The sequence below is a fragment of the Chiloscyllium plagiosum genome, chromosome 16 (assembly GCF_004010195.1).
Source record: "Chiloscyllium plagiosum isolate BGI_BamShark_2017 chromosome 16, ASM401019v2, whole genome shotgun sequence".
NCBI lineage: Eukaryota > Metazoa > Chordata > Chondrichthyes > Orectolobiformes > Hemiscylliidae > Chiloscyllium > Chiloscyllium plagiosum.
This window is the reverse complement of record NC_057725.1, coordinates 51,177,700-51,186,903: the sequence shown is the minus strand read 5'-3', so window position 1 is coordinate 51,186,903 and position 9,204 is coordinate 51,177,700.

The window sequence follows — 9,204 nt, the reverse complement described above, 5'->3', positions numbered from 1 at the left end:
ATGTGTGGGCCTCAGTGAGGGTCAGGCGGGGGCGGTGTGTGCAGGGGGCGGTGTGCAGGGGGCTGTGGGCTGGGGGCACTGTGTGCAGGGGGCTGTGTGCAGGGGGCTGTGGGCTGGGGGCAGTGTGTGCAGGGGGCTGTAGGCTGGGGGCTGTAGGCTGGGGGCAGTATGTAGGGGGCTGTGGGCAGGGGCTGTGGGCAGAGGGCTGTGTGGAGAAGTGCTGGGGGCTGTCTAGAGGGGGCAGTGTGGTTGGGGCAGGAACACAGGTAGTTGCGCAACAAGCAGCGTCAGTATTTCATATTTTCCCATTGAATACACACCCCCAGGAAAGAATAACAAACTATTTTTACTAAAGTGACGTGGGAACCCAAAGGTGAAAGAAAAACCGGAAAGCAAACATTGTGATGCAATGAAAAGGTAAAAAAAAAAGGAGTTTGAGTGGTTGGAAATTACAAAGTACACAGATTGTGGAAGTCACAAAGTGCCCCCATCAAACACAAAGCGGCTCACTAAGGGCTGGAAGTGACAACTGTGCTTTTCCGAAACAACTCGTTCTTGGGGGTTACTGGGATGTTGCTCATGTCAGTGCTCAGGCACGGGAGCAGCTGTTGGTCAAACCTCGCACCAGCAGTTTAATGCCAACAGTCTCTGGCTGGGCATGTTCACCCCGCCCGCCGAACGGAGTCATCGCATTCCCCGGCGAGTCGGTAGCGCTTGCAGCTTCTCGCCTCTGGACAACATCTGAGTGACCAACCGTCATATCCTCAGTCCTCTTCCGCTGGTTTTATCTCCATCATTCAATCTTTCACTCTCTCTCCTTCCACCTTTCTCTATTGCTACTTGACCCTGTAATTCTCCTGATTACATCTTTATCTGTTTCCCTCCGATCTCTGTCTTTTATTTTCTATTTTCCCCTTTCCTTATATACTCGTTTACTTTTATTTCAATTGTCTGTTTTCCATTCGTTTTCGTTTGGATCCTATGGGCTTAACTTTTGTTATGACTTGTTCTCCCGGTCTCCCCGTCTGAATTTCTCTCACTAGCCCCATCCATGTCTCTTTTGTTTCGAAGTCGCTCTGTTTCCACCCTGCCCTGCCTGATTTCTCTGAACATTCTTTCCAGTCCAGTCATTGACTTATTGTTCTACCTTCTCGTGTTTATCTGTGTCTGTTTTCACTGTCGTTAATATGTTTACCTGTCGTTGCCTGTACTCGGTTTATCAACACCTCCCTATCTATGTCAAGTGTTTCTGTCTTTGCCTGGCTCTGTACAGTTCGCTCATTCCTGCTTTGCTATTTACACTCATCTATTTAACTCAAAACTCTCTTCCTCTGTTTCTTTCCGTTCTGCCGAGGTTCTCTTTCTCTTTGTCAAACTTTAATATTAAACTCCCAACATAACGGAAAACACTGCCAGCGTTTCGAGTACAACACACTCAGTATCGGATTGTTCCCAATCTTTCTTCCAGTGTCGATAGGACCCTGCGGAAATCATATGATAGCAAGACCCTTGAGGGAAATACTGGACGAGGCAGTGTGGGGAGAGAGAGAATTGAATTTTCCTCTGTCCCTGTGACAGCCGGATCACATAAGTTTATCATTGGGCAGATGTCACGAGTCTCTTAGATACAGTTTAAAAATATAAGGGCACTGAGAAAGGATGGGGGAACGGGACTAGCCAGGTTACCTGTCAGAGAAACAACTCTTGAGGCTTCTCATGATGGAGTGGTGGTATCGCTACCTCCGAACCAGGAGGCCCAGGTTATAGCCCCCTTATCTAGAGACATGAAATAACGTCTCTGAGCAGGTTTATTAAAAAGATATTTTGACACGACTCTTCTACATTGTAATCATTCTATGATTGTCTGTTCGATGTAAATGTAAGCCTTGGTAACCACATAGCCTGGATTTTGGCCTGGTAAAAATGTGTATGCAGTCCATTTCGAAGGAAAGGCGAATCATGTTGGAGCATGTGAAGTAGTCAGTGTCAACTCTGAACGAATTGAACCCTGAGCAAGTTAAGATATATTGCAGGAAATAGGAGCGTGAAGGCCACTGACAGAAATAGCCATTCCTAAGGTATTGGATAAAATATCCAGTTTTAAAACTCAAACTTATGACAATCACCAACAAATTCTTTTACTTTTGTAGTATGCTTCTTCACAAAGTTGGGTCCTGGAAATCAAGATGACTGCAATCCTCACCTCAGTCACAAGAATTATTTGCTCATTTACTTCCAGAACCTATACATGATAATGTGCAGTAAGCACAGCAGAAAGTGCTTTTTCATGGGGGCTTTCTCCCTGCCCCACAAAATTGTTACTTTTTTTTTATAGCTGGCTTATAGTTCCCTCTATGTATGGAAAGAAAATTGTTGATTTCCTAGAATAGTACGGCATTCCAAGTTCTGTCTCTCTCAGCCACTTAAATGTCAGCTAAAACTAAATGAAGAGAATGTGAAGGTTTAAGGACATGATAAAAGCACAGAGAACATTGTGCAAATGATCTGATCCTGCAGTATCTATCTTTTAATTATTCCTCCCGGCTTCAAACTTCATGCAAATTACCCCCCGATAAAACTTCACGTTCCTTGAAGGTATAGCAGAATAAAGAGTATTAAGATCTATAATTCTCTAATTCAAATAGAGCTGTCAATTAGATATAAACATAAAAAAGATCAACAGAATTCCAAATGGAAAGAATGTTTCCCAATTAGGATAACCTTTTGTCATTTTTTTAAAACCACTACCTTCCATTAACAGGTCATGCATATGTGCTGAGTATATATTTGAGGGATGTTGCTGGACAGATTAATATTAACATCCTAGGTATTAATATATTATGACACCTTTCTTCCATGTGAACAACTTACAGTTAGTAAATTAATACATCACTTGGAAACGGGTAGTCATCAGTTTTTGGCAAAGCAGACTGCATTATAGATTTCCTGAGATTTGTAGAAGCTAACAGTAATGTACCTTTAAGGCACATCTTACCACACCCCCATACAAAGATTACAAAATATATAGATTTTTATTTTAAAATGACAACACTTTCTATTTAATCAAGCATCAATGCTACAAACATCATCATGCAACACCAAGTGCCAACCATTCAGAGTAACTCCCCTTTAGCAGAGATTTTCTCTCAAGTAATTCAAATAAGAAATCATTAATTGAAAAACCGAGGCTCCAAAATTTCAGTGAAACTAGATGGGTAGAAATATCACAAGGATTTGCTGATTGAATGATGCTATAAATAAATCTTTGCCATAAACTGATGTACATGACTTTAGCCTTAATGTCAGACATATGCAGTTAACTTAAAGTAGATTACGGTAGGATATTGTAGTATAATGGAAAATAAACATGTCAATGGTGATGATGTAAATTATGATGTTATTGGGATTAGGGAGACATGTGACTGAGACTCAAAGGATCAAGAGCTGTATTTAGCATAACATATTATTGGGGAAGCAAAGTGTTTATAGGACTTACTGAGAGTGAGGGAAGCTCACTTGGTTACAGTTAAAACAACAAAGCAACAGGCGCAAAGTAGTAGCAGTCCAGCCAGATATTGCAGTCCAAAGAGTGCAGTATAGACACCCAATGATAGATAGAATCCGTGAAGGGACAACTATGCAGGCTTAAGTCTTTTTTTCTTTACTTTTTCATGGCAAGCAGGCATCAGTGGTGAGGCCAGCATTTGTTACCCATTCCTAAAAGCTCCCTGAACCAAATAGCTTGCTAGTATCATTTCAAAAGCAACTGCATTCCTGGGTCAGGAGTCGCATATAAGCCAGACAGGATAAATAGGCTTAATTCCTTTCCTAAAAGACTTTAGAAAATCTGATGGGCTTTTACGACATCAATGATAGTTTGATGGTCACTATTCTCAAGACTGGCTTGCGATGCTTGATTTTATGAATTGAAATTCCACCAGCTGCCATGCTGAGATTTAAACTCATTCTCCCAGAGCATTAGCGTGAATCTTTGAGTTATTGATCAATGACATTATCACAACAGTATCGTCTCCCCAAGATTTGAATGCCAACAAAACACCCCATAACTGAGTTGTAAATGTTACTATTTATTCAGGAACTCATTCTTATTCAAGCAGGAAAAGCTTGATTTCATACACATGATTTGTGACAGTTAAACACTACAGACCAGTACTAAATGGAGAAGCACAGTCCATAGATATAGCTGGTCCAGTATATGCTCACAGTAGGGTATTCTCAAACCAGATATCATATAAAACTTGTACCCCATTGGCCAATTCAAGTACCGTGTTAGTGGCTGAGATATACAAGGCAGACATTCAAACTCACACTGCGTTGAACAGAGAAACCAAAAGTCTAGATTAGAGTGGTGCTGGAAAAGCACAGCAGATCAGGCAGCATCCGAGGAGCAGGAAAATCGACGTTTCGGGCAAAAGCCCTTCATCAAGAATGATGAAACGTCGATGCCCGAAACATCGATTTTCCTGCTCCTCGGATGCTGCCTGACCTGCTGTGCTTTTCCAGTACCATTCTAATCTAGACTCTGATTTCCAGCATCTGCAGTCCTCACTTTTGCCTCAAGAAACCAAAAGGCTGACTGCTGGATTCAGAGAACTGAGATGTAAAACAATGCCTTGAATGAAGGCCAAAAGGTGATTTTCTAGAACCTACGATAGTAATCTAAAATGTAAAAATAATCACAGGACATTTTAAGCTAAATTTTATGAAGCACAAGGGAGCAGGGTTTCAGAAGGTAAAGTTGAGAAAAGATATAGTTCCTTTAAAATGTGATCAACACCCAGAATCCTGGAATAGAGTTCCAAATAGTTTAATAACATTATTATAGAGCTAGTCATTAACTGCAAGAACATTGTATTTTCAATGATGAGATACTAAATATTAAATGGTAATTTCTCAACTATATCTGTGTTAGGATCCTATAATTGGTCCTATAACATCATAAACACATGCAATTCTGATCTGTGGTGACCAGTTGTGTGGGACTAAATCAGTGAATGTAACATATTTTTCACAGTCTGAATAAGAATGAACTCTTGAGTAAACAGTAACATTTGTGTTAAAGATCTGAGGCAATTCTGCAGCATTATTTGATGGCCTCCCTTTTATTTCTTGCCTTGTGTTTAAAAACATGCAGAAAGTCTAATTACATCTCCCATAGCCTTCTCATGTGCTGATCAATTGATTGTGCCTTTGTATGATTTGAACATATATGTGAAAAGGAAAACAAGAGAATGCTTACCCTCTTCATTAGAGATGCACCTCATGCGCCATCTGCTGAAGTTGTAGGAATTGTCAATTCTTGGGAATTGGCAATGAGGAAAAACTACTTGGGGAAATCCCTCCCTACCAGCTCAGAGAGCTCCAAAAGATTGTGGCTACCCAGGATGAATCACTGGATGCAATTATCTAAAGTTCCACATCCTCTCCACCACATCCCCCATTCCCCAACGCCAGCGTTATGGCATTCTTACAATAGGGCAGAACACAAGCAGAAAATACAATTTCTTTCCAGACAGCCAGGGTCACAATCACAAGCTACATACACCTTTCACATCATTCAATATCCATCTTCTTCTTGAAGTTCATACTATTCTACTGCCCCCTGGCTAACACATCTACATTACTGCTTGTGTTCAGAAATTACATTTCCTCTTTTCTGGTTGAGTTTGTCATATGTGTATCTGTATCTTCAAACTGTGTGGATTCTTTAGGGGCTTACAAGAGTCTACTGTGTGAGTTGGAGATGCCAGACCGGCGACCTATGGATGCCCGGAGGCATGGTACATTGGGGAAATCGAGAAAAGGCTACGACAACCGATGAATGGGCACCGCACAACAATCAACAGACAGGAGGGTTCCCTCCCAGTTGGGGAACACTTCAGTGGTCCAGGACATTCAGCGTTGGACCTTCGGGTGACCATCCTCCAAGGTGGACTTCGGGACAGGCAGCAGAGAAAAGTGGCCTAGCAGAGGCTGATAGCTAAGCTCTGTACCCATAGGGAGGGCCTCAACCGGGACCTTGGGTTCATGTCGCATTACAGGTGACCACCATTGCACTATACACACACACACACAGACAGATACTCCTACACACACACACACAGGCACTCCTATACACACATACGCACGGCCACACAAACACACAGATGTGCACACAGACACCCACACACACCCTTACACTCAAAAACTGCATGAATTTATGTAAAACTCTGTTATCTCACTTTTTAGATTAGAATCAATCTAAACATCAGGTCATAGACAGAGAACACAGGGGGCCAACACCTTCAACATATTGTCTAGCTATCACCATTGTTAACAGCTAACCCGAGAATGCAGCTTTCTTTAAAAAAAAAGGTTTTGTGATTTAGACATGAAAGAAGTGAAATTATCACTGTATTCTAACAGATGAAAGGCTTAACAGACAATCAATTTTTCAATGTATAATTTCAGTTACATCACATTAAATGTTTGCTATAAATTCTGTGTTAGGATTGGGCCCTCCACTATGACCTGATGAGGGAGCGTTGTTCCGAAAGCTAGTGTGTTTCCAACTAAACCTGTTGGACTATAACCTGGTGTTGTGTGATTTTTAACTAGTGTGTGAGGGTAGCCAACTTCTGGCCAAATAAGAAGTCTTGTCGAGTAAACAAGATTTTTTTTATTGAATCTCTGCAACAATGGATTATAAGAATAGGGTCTATATTATGACAAAGATTATTTGAGAGGACCATGGTTTAGATCCATTTCCCCTGAAATCCTGCATAACAGTACTAGTGAGTCTGTATGATATCATCACAGTGCTTATTGTCCATAAATAAGTATTGACCCTTTCTGACCCTTCCACACCCATAGATAACACAGTCTGTGTTCTGGTGCTCCAGAAGCATGAGTTTATCCATTCCTTTTCAGATTTTAAGTATCTCAAAGCTTCAATTTGAACCACATTAGCTCAGGAATCTAGTCATAATTATCAACCCAATCACTTTATGAAAGTTTCAAGGCCAGATGTGACCACCCCCAACCGCCCAGCTTGCTCTCCCCCCATGGCACAGCATCCTTATTCAAGGTGGGCAAAACATTGCTGGCACAAATTAATCATCACCACCTGCCATTTGGTCTTGATTGTACGCTCTTACCTTTATCAATGTACCTCAAGCTATGTATTAAAAATAAATCAATGGAAAGCCATATGTTTTGCTTGTGTCATTTTGATCAAATTATTTTATATTGTATTCTCACTGTTTGTTCCCCACATACATGACTTTATCAGTTTCTATATTAATCTGAGATGTCCATTGCCACTGACCCAAATGCCTTTACAATAGGTTCATTTATTCCAAGTAGTTTACAATCCCTTCAAAATTGGGATTATTAAACAAGTTAGAGACCTTCGTAGTTGCCTATCAAACCAGTTCAAACATAATTGGCTTCAGAGCCCAGCCCTGTAGAATCAAGGTATTGCTCTCTATATTTGGATTCTGCTTTGTTAACAAATAGCTTTTGTTTATTTTCAGTCAACTACTTAGATATCCATCTCAAAGCTTCCTTCCTGTTCTTCCTGTTCTAATTCTGTGTCAAAGGTTTTGCTAAATTCTAGGCATGCTTAGTTTTCCAGATCTCTCATTAATGAACAATTGTACTCTAAAATGTAGTTGGAGATTTGTCAAGTGAAACGTCTTTGTGCATGAATCACAGAAAGTGGGTATGTAGGTTCAGCATATAATAAGAAAGGCAAATGGAATCTTGGCATTTATTGTAAAAGGACTGGATAATAAAAGTAAAGAAGTGTTGTTACAATTACTTAAGGAGTTGGTGAGAGTATTGTGTCTAGTTTTGATCTTCTTACATGAGGATGGATGTGGTGGCACCGGAGGCAGTTCAGAGGAGGTTCATCACATTGATTCCAGGGCTGAAAGGGCTGTTGTACAAGGACTGGTTGAATAGCTTAGCCTTATACCTGCTGGAGTTCAGAAGATTGACGGGAGATCTGATAGAGATATATAGAATGCTAAATGGATAGATAAGGTGGACATTGAACAGATGCACCCCCTTGTGGCACAGTCTCAAACAAGTAGTCAGAGATATCGAGTGAGAGAATGATTTGGAGATGCCGGTGTTGGACTGGGGTGTACAAAGTTAAAAATCACACAACACCAGGTTATAGTCCAACAGGTTTAATTGGAAGCACTAGCTTTCAGAACACCGCTTTTTCAATAAGTGGTTGTGAGAGAAGATAGGTTCAAAACTGAGATGAGGAGAAATTACTTCTCTCAGAGGGTTGTGAATCAGTAGAACTCACTGCTCCAAAGTACACTGGAGGTAGACTCAATCAACAGATTCAAGAAAGAAATAGGTATGTTTTTATGAAAAACAGGATAAAGAGCTATGGGGACCAGGCAGGAAAGTGGAATTGAGGCCATGATAAGATTAGTCATGATCATGTTAAATGGTGGAGCTGACTTGAAGGGCTGAATTGTCTACTCCCACTCCTAATTCCCATAAATCTACGAAACCTCCCAATTGCAAATCCATATTACCAGTAACCATATTACCATAGCATAATAATTTTATTTAAAGTAATTGGCAACAAAAAAAATTGTGACCCGAGGAAAAAATATTCTTTACATGGCGAGTAGTCAAAATACACTTTCTGACAGTGTGTTGAAGATAGCTACAACATATACATTCAAAAGGAACTGAATCATTATCTGGAAAGGAACAGGGAAGGAAATGGCACTCATTGCATTGCTCCTGCAGAAGGTCAGCAGCCACAGTGGGCTGAAGGGCTTCCTTCTGTACTGCAACCTATGATTCTATTTGTTGTCCCAATCAATGCAGTGATTTACAGTTTTGCATAATCTCTAGGAGAAGATGGCTCTTTTAGAATATGCAAACAATATTTACAGCCTTATTAAAGACTGAAATAATCCTACTCTTCAATATGGTTGCTTACCTTCAAAGACACCCGCCAAGATTTGTCAACTGCTGACATGCAAATTCTTCCCATCTCCCACACCCTCTCCACTTCTGATGAGCAGCTCACAGCAGCCTGACCTAGACTGACATGACAGTTCACTGGCCTTGTTAATCTAAGGCTTAATAATAAGCCTGCCCCTGGAAGCTCAAGTTGTATCAGTACTCTTGTAAACAAGTGACCACTAGTTCTGCTATGCATGTATCCCT